Genomic DNA, 16499 nt, shown 5'->3' with positions numbered 1-16499 from the left:
AAGAAGAAAAATAAAATTTCTTTCAAAATTCATCAAATCGGTGACATTGGATTATGTCACGTGAGAGCTTAACGACCCGTAGCAAAAGTAAAACCTTACTAAGTGAGTTAGATTATACCGTTGTGGTGAAAAATCCTTAGTAAGGAATGTGATTTCCAAAATTTTGAGGTGGGGCCCACGGTATTGTAAAGAATTAAATACTTATTAAAGACCATATTTGAAGGATTTTTAATCTTTAAAAACATATTTGAATGATTTTTAATTTTAAAAATGAACAAGTGGGTCCCATCCAAAGTTTGTTTGGAGTAAAAAAAAAATTTTCTTTTTTTTTTTTTTTGTAAAGAAAGAAGAAAAAAATGCCAAATGGTGATATTATAAGTGATCCACAGACAAGAGAGGTGTTTGTGATCAACACCATAGTTTACCATGAACTTTACTAACAGAATCACCATCCATCATATTCTTGTAGTGGCCACCCTTACCAGTCCACTCACAGCAATAGCAAAATCCATGATTACAAACAAAATCATCCAATTTGGATGTTTCCTTGAACGACTGACACCATCTCACAAGCCCATCAACCGACCATTAAATCACCTCCATCTCAATCATGCAAAGAAACCCATAAAACCCACGTTCCTTTTTATCTCCATGGCTTCTCTTCTCTCACCTCACCAGTGGAAGTATAGCAAACACAGATAAAGAGAATAGCCTTGTTGTTCTACAATACACGCTTCAATGGATCTGCATCCATCGATACTATGATCGACCGAGAGAGAGAGAGAGAGACGTCACTCCATTTATTTGTTGTTTCTTCTTCACAGATAAATGGAAAATAGTTTCAAAAGAACTTTTGCTAACAACACACCAAAAAAAACTTGTTGTTGTAGCTACAACACGCCATGGACAGCAACGTATGAAAACTCTTTTTTTTTTTTTTTTTAAGAAAAAAAAACCGAATTCTACTTTTTTTTAAAAAGAGAAAAATTGAACTATGTTTTATAAGAAACATAAAAAATAAAAATAAAAATAAAAAATAAAAACTGAATTAGAGTTAAAAATAATAATAAAATAAATTTATTAAAAGAGAAAAACTGAATTTTGTTTTGAAATTTTGTTTTTATATTTTTTTCACATCAGCCCATGGATTGTTTCTCTCTCTCTGTTTTGCTGTTTTTTTTTTTTTTTTGTAACAAAACATGTGAAATTCAATCGGTGAGTGATATTTGGGCGCTAAGGGCAATCCATTTAACCAATTGGGTATCGCAATATCGCCCATCAAAAACCAAGATTTAAAGAACCAGAACACGAATGATCAAGATTGAGAAAACAGCGTTGGATCCAATATGGTTCTTTTAATAGAAATTTTCCAAGAATAAACAAGTTGTTTATCGAATTCAAACCGTAGATTGGATTATCGGATTTAAGAGTTCTTGTGATTTGAAACTTGAAACACAAATCTTGAAAGAGAGAGAAAAAGAGAGAGAGATAACATTTTTTTTATTTGTTGTTTTTCGTTTTTTTTTTCTATTACAGAAGGAGATAAAAATAGCAGAAATGGATTTCTACTAATGGCACACCATGCGATAAAAAAAAAATTTGCGATTTTTTTCTGATTTTATTTTCTTAAAATTCTCTCCTCATCACGAACAATATTAAAAAACGCACTTCTTTTTGTTTCTTAGCGCATTACTCACAAATAATTTATTTTCACAACTCGACGCATATGCCTAGTAACGCACTAAAAATAATTCATCCAAGATTTTTTTCTTTAAAAAATAAAATCCATACCTCTCATCCCAACCACCATCATTCTGTCATCAATTTATGTCAGTTTGAATCTATCATTATTTAGGGTCATCCCAAAATAACCCTAGATTGAATCATAAAAAGCGATATTTCGAAATTACATACCCAAAATCAATCGAAATAATATCAAAAAAATAAATAAATAATAATACAACCCAAAAATATAAAATAAATAAATTATGAAATTGGTTCAACAACCATTTTTTTACAATATTATCCTCTTGAGTTCCTGCATTATTTAGGGTCAGTCCGGATGATCCTAGATTGAACCATAAAAATGTGCTAAAGTATTCGGAATCCAAACAAATGATCAATAATTAAGTCAAAAAAATGATAAAAAAATAAAATAAATAGATAAACAAATAACTCAAAATAAATTAAAATAAAAGGTCCTACTCGCAATGCTTCCCATACTTGGGACTTTTCAAGTTTGATCCTCAATAATCTCTAGTGGAGTCGCCACTGAAAGCACCTTCGATCTACGGGGTGCATGGATCCACTTTTGACCTTTGAGGTTTAGGAGTAGCCACTTAGTTGTTACGATCTAAGAAGCGAATACTGACTCTAAAAAGTGAAATACTACTAATCTACGAAAGAAAAATACAAGTCCGAAGATCACATTATAAGGTTAGAAGGTGTTAGGCACCAACCCTGCTCGACAAACACCGATCTCTACTAATTCCCAAATAAAATTATATTGCTAACAAGACCTAAATAATAACAAAAAAGAATAAAAATAGTTATCTTTTTCGAACGCAACGGTTTTGTTCCCTCAGATCTGATAAAACAACTCCTTGTACAGTATTCCGCACTTCGTTCTGTTGCCGGATCTAATTTCTAATCTCCAAGTTCATGTATCTTCTTCTTAGATCTGTAAATTTTTTGATTTTTTTTATGGATTTTAAGGTATTTTAGAAGGATTTTTGGGTGTTTTTGAAGCTAAAGTTGAGGTATGAATGTTAAATAAGGAGTTAAAACTTCAAAATTAAGGTTTTGGGGAGGTTGGGGAAGCTTTCTGACCTACTTTTCTTAGGATTTTTTTTAAATACGAAAATAAGTTTTAGGGACCCCTATTTATAAATTTTTTTAAGTACCTTTTAAATAGAGTTAATATTTAATTATAATTCTTTTAGAGAGAGTTATTGTTTATTTAGAATTATTTTAAATAGAGTTATTATTTAATTAAGATTATTTTAAATAGAGTTATTATTTAATTAGAATTATATTATGATTTTGACTTTTAGTCTCACTTGATTGACTTTAAGATTTTGACTTTGAGATTTTGAATATAGTCTTACTTGATTGACTTTAAGATTTACTTTAGTCTTACTTGATTGACTTTAGTCTTACTTGATTGACTTTAAGATTTTAATTAAGATTTCACTTTACATTAATTATTAATTTCAAAATTTTTAATTATTAAAATTGTAAAATTATCGTTTTGCCCTCGGAAAGGACTTTTTGCGTTTTAAGTCAATTTTCAATGTTCCAAGATGTTTTGAAATTGATTTTTTGTAAGGAATTCAATGGGAATGCTGGTTTTTATCATTTATAGAATTTTTGTGTGAAATGGTCGTGAACTTTATGAGGGCATTTTCGTAATTTTGTCGAATTCTGTGAAAATTGGCGAAATGATTTATTTGATTTCGATTTGTTGTTTTATGTGTTTGAAAGGATTTTTCTTAGTATAACGTAGGCTCTAGGGATGTTTTGAGTTAGGGGTATTTTTGTAATTTGATCATTTTTTAGTGACTTTTATCATTAAGTTTCTTTTTGTCTGAAAAATGATGATTTCTATGTTTTTTTAAGTTATATTTTTCTAGCGTAGCGTGGTTTTTACAGTTTTGTTAGATTGAAATACCTCATCCGAATTTTCGAAACACATCTAGTAACAAATAAAGCATTGAAATAAACATCAATCACTAAGAACCGTTGCGATCGGGTTAACGAGTTGATTAATTAGGCAAGTGCAAAAATGGGGTGTCTACAGATGCCCCTTTTTGGTAGAGAGTTGAAACAAACTAGATGACAAATCTATTTTGGTAGATAGTGCGATATCCGAATGCCAAAGCTAGTGACAGTTCATTTTGTAGTCTGATTTAACAATTCATCGGGGCATTCGGATCCTTGAGGGTAAAACTCTCCCCGAACAAAAAGATTGTCAGGTCCTTGAGCGTGACCTCTCACTGACGATGTCAGATCCTTGAATTTTAGAAAATTCTCCTTGACTAATGTGCAAATGTGTGCACTTAAAATCTGAGATAAATTTCAAAGAGTTTAAGTTGGAATTTAGTACAATCTGAGCACAAAGTGAATATAAATTGAGCATAAACTGAGCATAATTTGAGCATAATCTAAGCATAAACTGAGTATAACTGAGCATAATTTGAGTATAATCTGAGCATAAACTGAGTATAACTGAGCATAATTCTGAGAAATCCTCGGCGGTTTCTGAGCATAATTCTGAAAAAACCCTCCCTCGGCGGTATCTGAGCATAATTCTGAGAAAATCCTTGGTGGTAACTGACATAATTCTGAGAAACCCTCCACGGTATCTGAGCATAATTCCAAGAAAACCCTCGGTGGTAACTGAGCATAATTTCGAGAAACCCTCAGCGGTATCTGGCTAAGTAAAACTGAGAATGAAGGAATTAATCTGGGAAAGAACGATTGAAAATGAATCTGGAAAAGAGTGATTGAATTTGGGAATGACTATATCTGGGAAATAATGAATGCCCTATTTCCTATTCTAGGTGAAGGGTTACGAGTTAATCTCTAGGCACAACCAAATGTGAGATCCGAAATGTTTTTATTTGAATCTCAAGGTTTTATCCAAAAGTTTTATGAATTTAAAACCTGAGTTTTTATTTCTTTTGAACCACAAAGGTTTTTAAAAAAATTGTTATCAAGAGGGTAACCATAAGTTTGGGGTTCCCATTATTTTTTAGGATTAACATTGCTTAAAAATAAAATGCCCCTACTTTGATAATAAACATGACATTGGAGATAATTGAATACATCATGTAAAAATTTAAAAAAAAAATGCCATTTGTATGAAGGTTTGAAATATTTGATTACCACAAGTGCAATAAAGATCCAACTTTTAATTTTGATTAATTTTACTGAAGGTTCTAAGTCAGGCTCAAGAAAACAAAATATTTCCTTTTAAGACTCATCATAGAATTCACCCTTCTCTCCCTTTGTTCACTTGGGAAAGTAAAAATTTTCAGATCGATCGTAGACAAGATACTTGTGGCTTCTGAGTCTGTGCTTGGTTTAAGTTAAGTATTGAACTTGATTATTCGGACTTCTGATGTTTCAGCTCAGACCGCTTTTAGCTTTTTAATTCCCTGGGGATTTTTTCTATTTTTTCTTTGTTGTTCTAACTTTTGTCTAGATTGCCCTTTCAGGTTTACAAACTAACGAGCATGCTCTAGCTTTTGCTTAGATCGTCTTTTCAGGTTTTCGATCTAACGAGCTTTTTCTTTTTTTTTTCTTTGATCTGATTGTTGTCAAAGTCGTCCTTTCAGATTTTCAACCTTACGAGCCTACCTTAATTTTTGCCTAAGTCGCCTTTTTCGAATTTTCAACTTAGCGAGCTTTTTTCTCTTTTTTTTTCTTTCTGAACTTATATAATTGCTATCTAATCATGTTATGTTATCTTCTTGACTTTTCACACGGTATTTAGGAGGATTTTTATGGGTAAACTTAGGACTGGCTATATAAAGAAAGGGATTTTGAGGCTCAAAACCCGAATGCCCCTTGTGTGATATTTTCTCTTAAATTTTTATTTTTTTTTAATTTTCTTCCCCATTTTGGATGATATTTCTTTTTCTTTTGAGTTTTTCTTTTTAGATTTTTTTCCTTTGTCAGGGAATCTATTTTTTTTATTTTGATGTGGTCGGGCCTAAAGTAACTTCTCAGGTTGCCTACGTACCCTAGAATTTTGGGATCAGACCAAAACGTAGTTCGAATTTTTTCCTCTCCTGGGTTAGGTGATTGGGCTGAGAAAAAAAAAAGGTGTATATATATATATATATAAATATATTAAATGGTTACAAAGGGCTGAGAATGGAGATATTGAACTGGATAGTAGAAAAATTGATTCGACTAAAGATGGCCTTCTTAAATGTAGTACCGCTTGATCTGGTCAAAGTTGGTTGACTCTGATAGTTTGATTTCATCATGGTCTTGAAGTCTGACAGCTTTTCCAAGTAATATTTTTTGATGATGAACAGATCTCCCCAATTAGGTTTGAACTTCCTTCTGGGGTCAAAAATAAGTCCCCGATTCTCTTTGAATACCAAATCTCTGACTTGTAAGTGACGGGCCTTCATCTTTTTGTCAAACGCATGGGCAACTCTTCTTTGATAAGCCTGCACGTGGTACAAAGTTTTTAGGTTCTTTTCTTCAGTCAGGTTCAGTTCTTTGTACTGATGTCAGACTCAGTTTGTTTCTAACAATTGACTTTCCATCAAGTCCTTGATATACGGGATCTCCATTTCAACTGGTGAGACTACTTCCATATCATACACTAGAGAATAGGGAATGACTCCAGTGGAAGACTGTATTGAAGTACAATATGCCCCGTGTGAATGGCAGCTTCTCTGACCATTCCTGGTGCAATCGATACATTTTCACGATAATTATTTTGAGACTCTTATTAGCTATTTTCTTCAATCACTCCATTAATCTGAGGACGGTAAAGAGATGGTGTCGGATCTTGAAATTTGAACACAAAGTAATCATTGACTTTAAAGTGTGACCCGTTATCAGATATCAATCTCAAAGGTACCCTATATTAACTTATGATAGCTGTAGTACGGACAACATTGAATCGTTTTGTAACATCTTCTTTGATCTCTTTGCTATTTTCATTTCATCAAGCGAGTATCTATTCCATGTCAGACAACACCCAAGCTTACACCTAAAATATCCTCATCAGACCACGTGAACAAGTTTTTTAAAATTTCTGAGTAAATTTATTATCCCTTGGTGTTCCTTTAGGGATAGGATGGTTTCTACTTAAATCTCTTTACGAATTATTTTCTGTTCCGAGGTCAATGACATTTACTTTCTTGATTAAAAGTTGAGCCCAACCCTTATCTTCTTGTTCTAGAAAGAAATCTATCCTTGAAGCTAGATTAATAGTTAATTCGTTAATGCGCTCGACGTATTCAAAAATTTTATTTATTCAAATGGGGTGATAGACGTAGTTCTAGACTTGACAAATGAACTCGACTCATAAAAAAGAGTAGATTCAATCTAAAGAAGTCATGACCTTGCTGAAAAAAAGAACTCGAGTTAATCCAAATGACTTATGAAAAATCAAGATAACTACCCATAATGAGCTTGATTAGGATTGAGACATTGTTACAACTGACAGGATTGAGGCATGGTGATCTTTAGGGAACAATTGTGTAATTTTGAAAAATTTTGACGTCATTTCTGACAATTCATTTGGTGTTGATGTTCGTTTTAACTGACCAGACTAGTGACCTTAACAAAACGATGAACGATTGAGCTTAGGTACAATGATAACCACATCAAAAGTGAATTCTAGTGTTACCCCTTTGATAACATTTGAATAAATCCTAAGATTTTATTAAATTTGTGCACCAATCCATTAAACAATCCATTTATGCAATTCTATTGCACTCTTGAAAATTATTAACAAATAATGTTTTCAAACTTTCACAAATATGATTATTTTTTGCAATCATATTCTTTTTAGGAAAACATATTTTAGTAATTTTTCAAGGACCATGCAAAAAAAAGTAGATTTTTTGTAAAAATCTTTTCTTTTCCTTTAGAAAAATAATATTTTAGAAAATTTTCAAGGTCCATGTAAATCATTTTTCCTTGAAAAAAATAAATCTGTTGAAAAATATTTTCTTCTGGAAAATATTTTTTTATTTGGAAAGCATTTTCTCTTTGAAAATCTTGTTCTTATGAAAAATATTTTCTGAAAAATAATTTTTCTGGAAAACATTTTTTGTAGAGAACACTTCTTCTGGAAAACATTTTTCTTGAAAAAATACCTTCCTTTTGTAAACCATTTTTCTTCTTTGGAAATAGGTTGAAATCCGAATTTAGAAAAGAATTTGATTTCCATTTTGATTTAAATGGTCCAGCCCATCATGATTGTTGGATCGAGATGAACTGCGTCATTATGAATTATTACAAAAAATAGATTCTTTATTGGGTCAGTGCACCCATTTTAATTAGGTAAAACAAAAAAACTTTTATCCTTAAGGACAACCATACATTCTGATCTCATCATTCACATACATGTATCCTGATCTCATCATTCACATGCATTCAGCATTCACAAGATCTCATTCAATAAACAACCCGGGAACACCCACGATAAGTTCAAGTCGTAACCTACAAGGGAGGTTTCTAGACTCTAAGCTTATTATGTGCAATGCATTTTTATCTACCACCCTTGCCCAAGTACACCTATATACCTCTCGAACGTACTCAATCAGACGGTACGTGGTGACTTGATTTGATATACCGTATAGATGAGAATCTAAAATTTCAACTCACTTCTCTGAAACCAAAAGCAACCACTTTAATCCCCATATCAAAGGTGGTGGGCGATGCTTGAGCAAAGGCACCCTTAAATCACCTCTTTTCTGTAATAGACGTACTTTATCCTCCTAGTACAGTAGTACATCGAAGTAGGATCTCGCTTAGGTACTGGTTTTAACCAAGAAGTGCAACTGATGTACTTTGATCATCTTTTATATACCTATGGGTACGAGTCAAGAGTTGTGGCTTTCATAAATGGTTTGACATCCCACGAGGGGACCGATTATGTACTAGTACTACGTTGGCAAACGAGACATGTGACTGTGCGGCTTATAATAGATCAAATACTTAGGTCGCTCCAGCTTGAGTGCATCGATATACTTTTCAGAGTCACCTGATCAGATGGTATTGATGCCCCAATTTAATATACCCTAAGGTACGTAACTGGAGTTGTGGTTTTCTTGAATGACGTCGCATCTCCAAAGAGACTGGGCCACGCACTAGTGCCACGTTAGCTGTTAGGGACATCTAAGCATGTAAAGCAGTAAACATGCTAGTGGTGTGTGCAAACCAAGGTGGGGTGTGCTCAGGGTATTTTTCAAACAAATGGACCCATGGGCCTGATCATACTATCACAATATGGATTTCAAATATTGAACCAAATATAAACAACATCCATGCAATTCGAGATCAAAGCATGCACATCATCAAATCAGAGTGTATTAGGTGAGTAATCATAGAATATTCAATCAGATCTAACATTCAAATCAACATAGAATTAACCAAAACAAAATTTTTATTTTATGGTCCAATCATTGATCACTTTTGGATGATCCAAAATTTTCCACGAATATTGAATTGAGGACATAACGATATTGGTAGAGATAAGGAGTGATGAAACTTTTTTTTTTTTTTGTGAAAAAAAAAATGAAAAAATTAAATTTGGTACTCAGCAAACTTCTCAATGAGTACTATTTTGGCTAACAAATTAAGATTTCAAATTTTACGAATAGTCCTTAAGCCAACATAATCGATAATTCAATGTCACAACCTTCTAAATTTCAAGGAAAAGGTTTTGATCCAAAATAATATTAAAAAATAATGAGCTTAGATCCAAGTTCTTGAAAATTTATAACTATTAACTTTCAACCAAAGTCCTAATATTTTACATTGAAAGAGAAAGAAAAAAAAAATTCTTTCAAAATTCATCGAATCGGTGACATTGGATCATGTAACCTGAGAGCTTAATGACCCGTAGCAAAAGTAAAACCTTACTAAGTGAGTTAGATTATACCGTTGTGGTGAAAAATCCTTAGTAAGGGATGTGATTTCCAAAATTTTGAAGTGGGGCCCACGGTATTGTAAAGAATAAATACTTATTAAAGACCATATTTGAAGGATTTTTAATCTTAAAAAACATATTTGAATGATTTTTAATTTTAAAAATGAACAAGTGGGTCCTATCCAAAGTTTGTTTGGAGTAACAAAAACAAAACTTTTTTTTTTTTTAAGAAAGAAGGAAAAAAAATGGCAAATGACAATATTATGAGTGATCCACACACGAGAGAGGTGTTTGTAATCAACACCATAGTTTACTATGAACTTTACTAACAGAATCACCATCCATCATATTCTTGTAGTGGCCACCCTTACCAATCCACTCACAGCAACAACATAATCCATGATTTCAAACAAAATCATCCAATTTGGATGTTTCTTTGAACGACTAAGGCGGTGTTTGTTTGCGTTATTTTTCAGTGCTTATTGCTGAAAAAAATTAAATTTAGCACTTTTGTCAAAATAGGGCGTTTGTTTACTCGTGCTTATTGCTGAAAATAAGTGAAAAAAATTCAGCACTATTTTGATGCTGAAAAAAAAGTGTTGAAACGGTAAGCACTTCGCTTTTTTCAACACGGACAAGTATGCCCTTATTCTTAAAAGGATATTACCTCTTATATCTCATGGATAAGTATATAAACACCCCACAAATTAATAAACCCATACCATAGCTAAATTATTTTATCTTATATGGGTTAAAAGTTTTTGAATGAGTTGATTTTTGGTGAGGATGATCTCTACAATGAGGAGATCATCCTCACAAAAAATCAGCACATCTTGAAACTTCTAACCCTATCAAAACAAGTTCAAAAACCATAAATTGTCCATTTTTTTTTTTTGAAAATTATTTTTAATGAGTTAGAAGTTTCAAAATAGATTGATTTTTGGTGAGGACGATCTCTAGACCATATAGATTATCCTCACTAAAAATTTGCTCATTCCAAAAACTTTAACCCATATAAAACAAAATAAAAAATGGCTATAGTGTGGGTTGCCCTTATTAATTCATAGGGTGCTTTTATAATTACATATCCTTCATTTCCATTGAAAATTATTCATCCAAAATTAAGTTCTTTTAAAGTTGATTTCAAATTTTGGTGACTTGTATGACATTATTATTTTTAATTTGAAATTTGTGGGTTTTTATAAATAGAAATTATTATTTATAAATTGAAGATTTGAGTATTATTTATTATTTAAAAATAAATTGTATTTTAATTTTATAAGAAATAATATATTTTATTGTGTTTGATAATAAATAAGCATTTGAAACATGTAAACAATGTATAATATGATTGTAAGGGTAACAAAGACAATTTATCAATTTCAGTAATGTATAACAAATATGATTCAGCATCTAAACAAACAACTTTTTCAGCACTTAAATTCAGCGCTTATAAGTTTCAGTGCTTAATGCTATTCAGCACTTATTTTTTTCAGTTTAACAAACAGCACCTAACACCATCTCACAAGCCCATCAACTGACCATTAAATCACTTCCATCTCAATCATGCAAAGAAACCCCATAAAATCCACGTTCCTTTTTATCTCCATTGCTTCTCTTCTCTCACCTCACTAGTTAACAATTGTCGAATTTCAACCTTTTTCTCATTATCAGACTACTTGACAACGTGCGCACAATTTCACCAGTATAAGTATAGCAAACACAGATAAAGAGAATAGCCTTGTTGTTCTACAATGCACGCTTCAATGGATCTGCATCCATTGATACTATGACCAACCGAGAGAGAAAGAGAGAGATGTCACTCCATTTATTGTTGTTTCTTCTTCACAGATAGATGGAAAATAGTTAAAAAAACACTTTTACTAACCGCACACCAAAAAAAAAACTTCTTGTTGTAGCTACAGCACGCCATGGACAGCAACGTATGAAAACTCTTTTTTTTTTTTTAAGAAAAAAAATCGAATTCTACTTTTTTTTAAAAAAAAGAGAAAAAATTGAACTCTGTTTTTTTTTTTAAATATAAAAAATAAAAAACTGAATTCGAGTAAAAAAAATAATAAAATAAATTTATTAAAAGAGGAAAATCGAATTTTGTTTTGAAATTTTGTTTTTTATATTTTTTTCACATCAGCCCATGGATTGTTTCTCTATCTCTGTTTTGTTTTTTTGTTTTTTTGTTTTTTTGTTTTTTTGTTTTTTTGTTTTTTTGTTTTTTATTTTTATTTTTTTGTTTTAACAAAACTTGTGAAAATCAATCGGTGAGTGATATTTGGGCGCTAAGGGCAATCCATTTAACCAATTGGGTATCTCAATATTGTCCATCAAAAACGAAGATTTACAGAATCAGAACAAGAATGATCAAGATTGAGAAAATAGCGTTGGATCCAATATGGTTCTTTTAACAGAAATTTTTCAATAATAAACAAGTTGTTTATCGGATTCAAGAGTTCTTGTTATTTGAAACTTGAAGCACAAATCTTGAGAGAGAGAGAGAGATATAACATTTTTTTTTATTTGCTGTTTTTCGTTTTTTTTTCTATTGGAGAAGGAGATGAAAAACAGCAGAAACGGATTTCTGCTAATGGCACACCACGCATAGAAAAAAACAATTTGTGATTTTTTTCTGATTTTTTTCTTGGAATTCTCTCCTCATCACAAACAACATTAAAAAACGCACTTTTTTTTTCTTCGCGCATTACTCATAAATAATTTATTTTCACAACTCGACGCATATGCTTAGTAATGCACTAAAAAAAATTCATACCTCTCATCCCAATCACCATCATTCTGTCCTCAATTTATGTCAATTTGAATCTATCTTTATTTAGAGTCATCCCAAAATGACCCTACATTGAATCATAAAAAGCGATATTCCAAAATGACATACCCAAAATCAATCCAAATAATGCCAAATAATACAATCCAAAAATATAAAATAAACCAAATAATGAAATTGGTTCAACAATCATTTTTTTCACAATATTATCCTCTTGAGATCTCGCATTATTTAGGGTCAATCCAGATGATCCTAGATTGAACCATAAAAATGTGCCAAAGTATTTGGAATCCAAACAAATGATCAATAATTAAGTCAAAAAGAATGATAAAAAAAATAAAATTAACAGATAAACAAATAACTCAAAATAAATTAAAATAAAAGGTCCTACTGGCAATGCTTCCCATACTTGGAGCTTTTCAAGTTTGATCCTCAATAATCCCTAATGGAGTCGTCACTAAAAGCACCCTCGATCCGTTGGGTGCGTGGATCCGCTTTTGACCTTTGAGGTTTGGGAGTCGCCACCTAGTTATTACGGTCTAGGAACCGAATATTGACTCTAAAAAGGTAAATACTATTAATCTAGGAAAGAAAAATACGGTCCGGGGATCACGTTATATGGTTGAAAGGTGTTAGGTACCAACCCCTCTTGGCAAACACCGGTCTCTACTAATTTCCAAATAAAATTACATTGCTAACAAGACCTAAATAATAATAAACAAATAAAAATAGTTACCTTTTCCGAACGCAATGATTTTGTTCCCTCAGATTTGATAGAATAATTCCTTGTACAGTATTCCTCGCTTCGTTCTGTTGCTAGATCTGATTTCTAATCTCCAAGTTAATGTATTTTCTTCTTGGATCTGTAAATTTTCTGATTTTTTTTATGAATTTTAAGGTATTTTATAAGGGTTTTTGGGTGTTTTTTAAGCTAAAGTTGGGGTATGGATGTTAGGTAAGGAGTTAGGACTTCAAAATTATGGTTTTTGAGAGGGGGGAAGCTTTTTGACCTACTTTTCTTAGGATTTTGTTTTAGATATGAAAATAAGTTATAAGGACCCCTATTTATAGATTTTTTTTTAAGTGCCTTTTAGATAGATTTAGGGTATGTTTGATTGCACATGGAAAATAGGGTGAAAAATCAATTTTCATAGAAAATGACATTTTTCAAGTGTTTGATTGCACATGGAAATGAAAATTCATTTTCCACCCCATTCATAAAATCCACTAAATCATGGATTTCACTTTCCCACCCATATGAGTGGGAAAATGAAATCCACCCATATTTTCCATCCTTAATTCTTCTCTAACACCACCACCACTACCACCACCACCACCACCATTACACTAACCTCGTCGTCGTCGTCATCGACGTCGTTACCATCGTCGTAGTCGTCGCCGTCGCCGTTGACTCCATCTCCGACCACCTTCTCTCTCTTCTTCTTTTTCTTATTCTCCTTCTTCTTCATCCCTCACCTCTTTCGCCACACCACCACTACGTTCTCCCTCCATCTTCCTCACTTACCTCCGTCGTCGTTGCCACTGTCACCTTCGTCATCACCGTCACCACATCCTCCCCCCTCCCTCTTCCTCTCCCCCTCCCCCTCCTTTCATCTTCTTCCTCCTTCTCTTCTTCTTCTTTTTTCTCATAATTTTCCATGATTTTATCCAAGTGAAATTAAACAATGGAATTTGATTTTCCAACCCTACCTATTTTCCACAACTAATTTTTTATAGATTTCAAATTCCATGGAAAGTGACTTTTCATGCAATCAAACATACCCTTAGTGTTTAATTATAATTCTTTTAGAAAGAGTTATTGTTTATTTAGAATTGTTTTAAATAGAGTTATTATTTAGTTAAAATTATTTTAAATAGAGTTATTATTTAATTAGAATTCTATTAGGATTTTGACTTTTAGTCTAACTTGATTGACTTTAAGATTTTGACTTTAGTCTTACTTTATTGACTTTAAGATTTTGACTTTTGTCTTGTTTGATTAACTTTAAGATTGACTTTAGTCTTACTTGATTGACTTTAAGATCTTGATTTTAGTCTTACTTGATTGACTTTAAGATTTTGACTTTAGTCTTACTTGATTGACTTTAAGATCTTGACTTTAGTCTTACTTGATTGACTTTAAGATTTTAATTAAGATTTCACTTTACATTAATTAATATTTTAATTTTTAATTTTTAATTATTAAAATTGTAAAATTATCGTTTTGCCCTCGGAGAGGACTTTTCGCGTTTTAAGTCTGTTTTCAATGTTCCAGGATGTTTTGGAATCGATTTGTCGTAAGGCATCCAATGGGAATATTGGTTTTTATCATTTATGAAATTTTTTATACGAAATGGTCATGAACTTTATGAGGGGCATTTTCGTAATTTTATCGAATTCTGTGAAAATTGGCGAAATGATTTATTTGGTTTCGATTTGTTATTTTCTATGTTTGAAAGGATTTTTCTAAGCGTAACGTAAGCTCTAGGGATGTTTTAAGATTAGAGGTATTTTGATAATTTGATCATTTTTTAGTGATTTTTATTGTGAAACTTCTTTTTGTCTAAAAAATGATGATTTCTATGTTTTTGGGGTTATATTTTCCTAGCGTAGCGTGGGTTTTATAGTTTTGTTAGTTTGAGATACCTCATCCGAATTTCTGAAACACATCTACTAACAAATAAAGCATTGGAATAAACATCTATCATTAGGAACCATTGCAATCGAGTTAACAAGTTGATTAATCAGACGAGTGCAAAAATGGGGTGTCTACAGCATCATGCATGATCTTTGTTTACACAATGCAGGACTTGTAAGTCATTAAAATGTTGTCTTCTTGGCCTGTTAAGAGATGCAACTTTCAGTAGTTGCCTTTTGTAAGTACTACCTTTGAAATTTTCTGTGATGTTGAGAGTTTGATTTTCAATTTCTTAGCACTTGTTCTTGAATTTCAATTATTGAGTTATGACAAATGCTTTCATAAAGATGATACTCATTATAATACTTTTTCTTTGATAAATGATTTTGTTCTAGTTCATTTAGGTTTATTACAAGATCGGATTATAACACGTGACTATGGATGGAAATCACAGAGGAACAAGATCTAATTAGTTGACCCAAAAATCTTTCGGATAAGGCTTTGATGAGGATGATGGCAAGATCAGTTGGTTTTAAATCAATAACTCATTGTAATCAGCATGGCTTGGATGTGAATTATCTAACAAACTGGATTTGCCATTATATTTTAGATTTTATTTAATGAAATATAGTTTCTATGAATTGTGTGGCAATAGTTTGAATGACTAGATGTCGATTGTTGGATGGCTTGGTGTACAGCTGGATATCGTATATTTGTTTATAGGCTTTACTAATCTACAACAACAACAAAAATTAAATTTTTATTAGATACAATTCAAGTTGAAAGTTGCCCAGATTTGATGGCTTACAACTGTCAAAATTTCCCTAGACAAATTCTATAGCTTTGGGCAATTGCATTTTTAAGTTAGTTTGACATCTTTGGGCCGTAAAAAAAAAAAAAATTCTACATTGAAAATTTTGACAGGCAAATTTGATGGGATAGTCCGTCAAATTTTGCAAAATTCGATGGCCCTCGACCGTTAGATAAGGCACTTTTTCACATAGTGGCAACTAGCCTCCTAGAGCACCCTGCCTTGCCCAAATCCCCCATACATGCAATACCCCCACAAGCCACACATCCCAAGTAAGTAGGGATAAATTGCCGTGGCGTTTGCTCTCCATTTCTGGATGACATTCTTCAAGTTTTAATAGTTATTTTGATGCCCTTCTATTATCAGGCTCTTTTGATAGTTTTATAAACATTTATGATGCCTCCATATATTTTCAAAAGGATGAAATAACCCCTTGGCACTGGTCTTTTTTATTATTATTATTATTATGAACTAAAGAAAAGTGATCTTGATGCCCTCTTCATCCTCAATCATCACCATCTAAAAGTGATATCATTGTCCTCATCATCGGTATTACTATTGTTATCATCATCATCAAATATCATTTTATCCAAGATGTTAAAGAAATTTTAGAAGGAAAAAAAAA

Source organism: Akebia trifoliata, chromosome 3, assembly GCF_017979445.1.
Source record: "Akebia trifoliata isolate Shusen 1 chromosome 3, ASM1797944v1, whole genome shotgun sequence".
NCBI classification, from domain to species: domain Eukaryota; kingdom Viridiplantae; phylum Streptophyta; class Magnoliopsida; order Ranunculales; family Lardizabalaceae; genus Akebia; species Akebia trifoliata.
Note: the sequence above shows the minus strand (reverse complement) of the source record.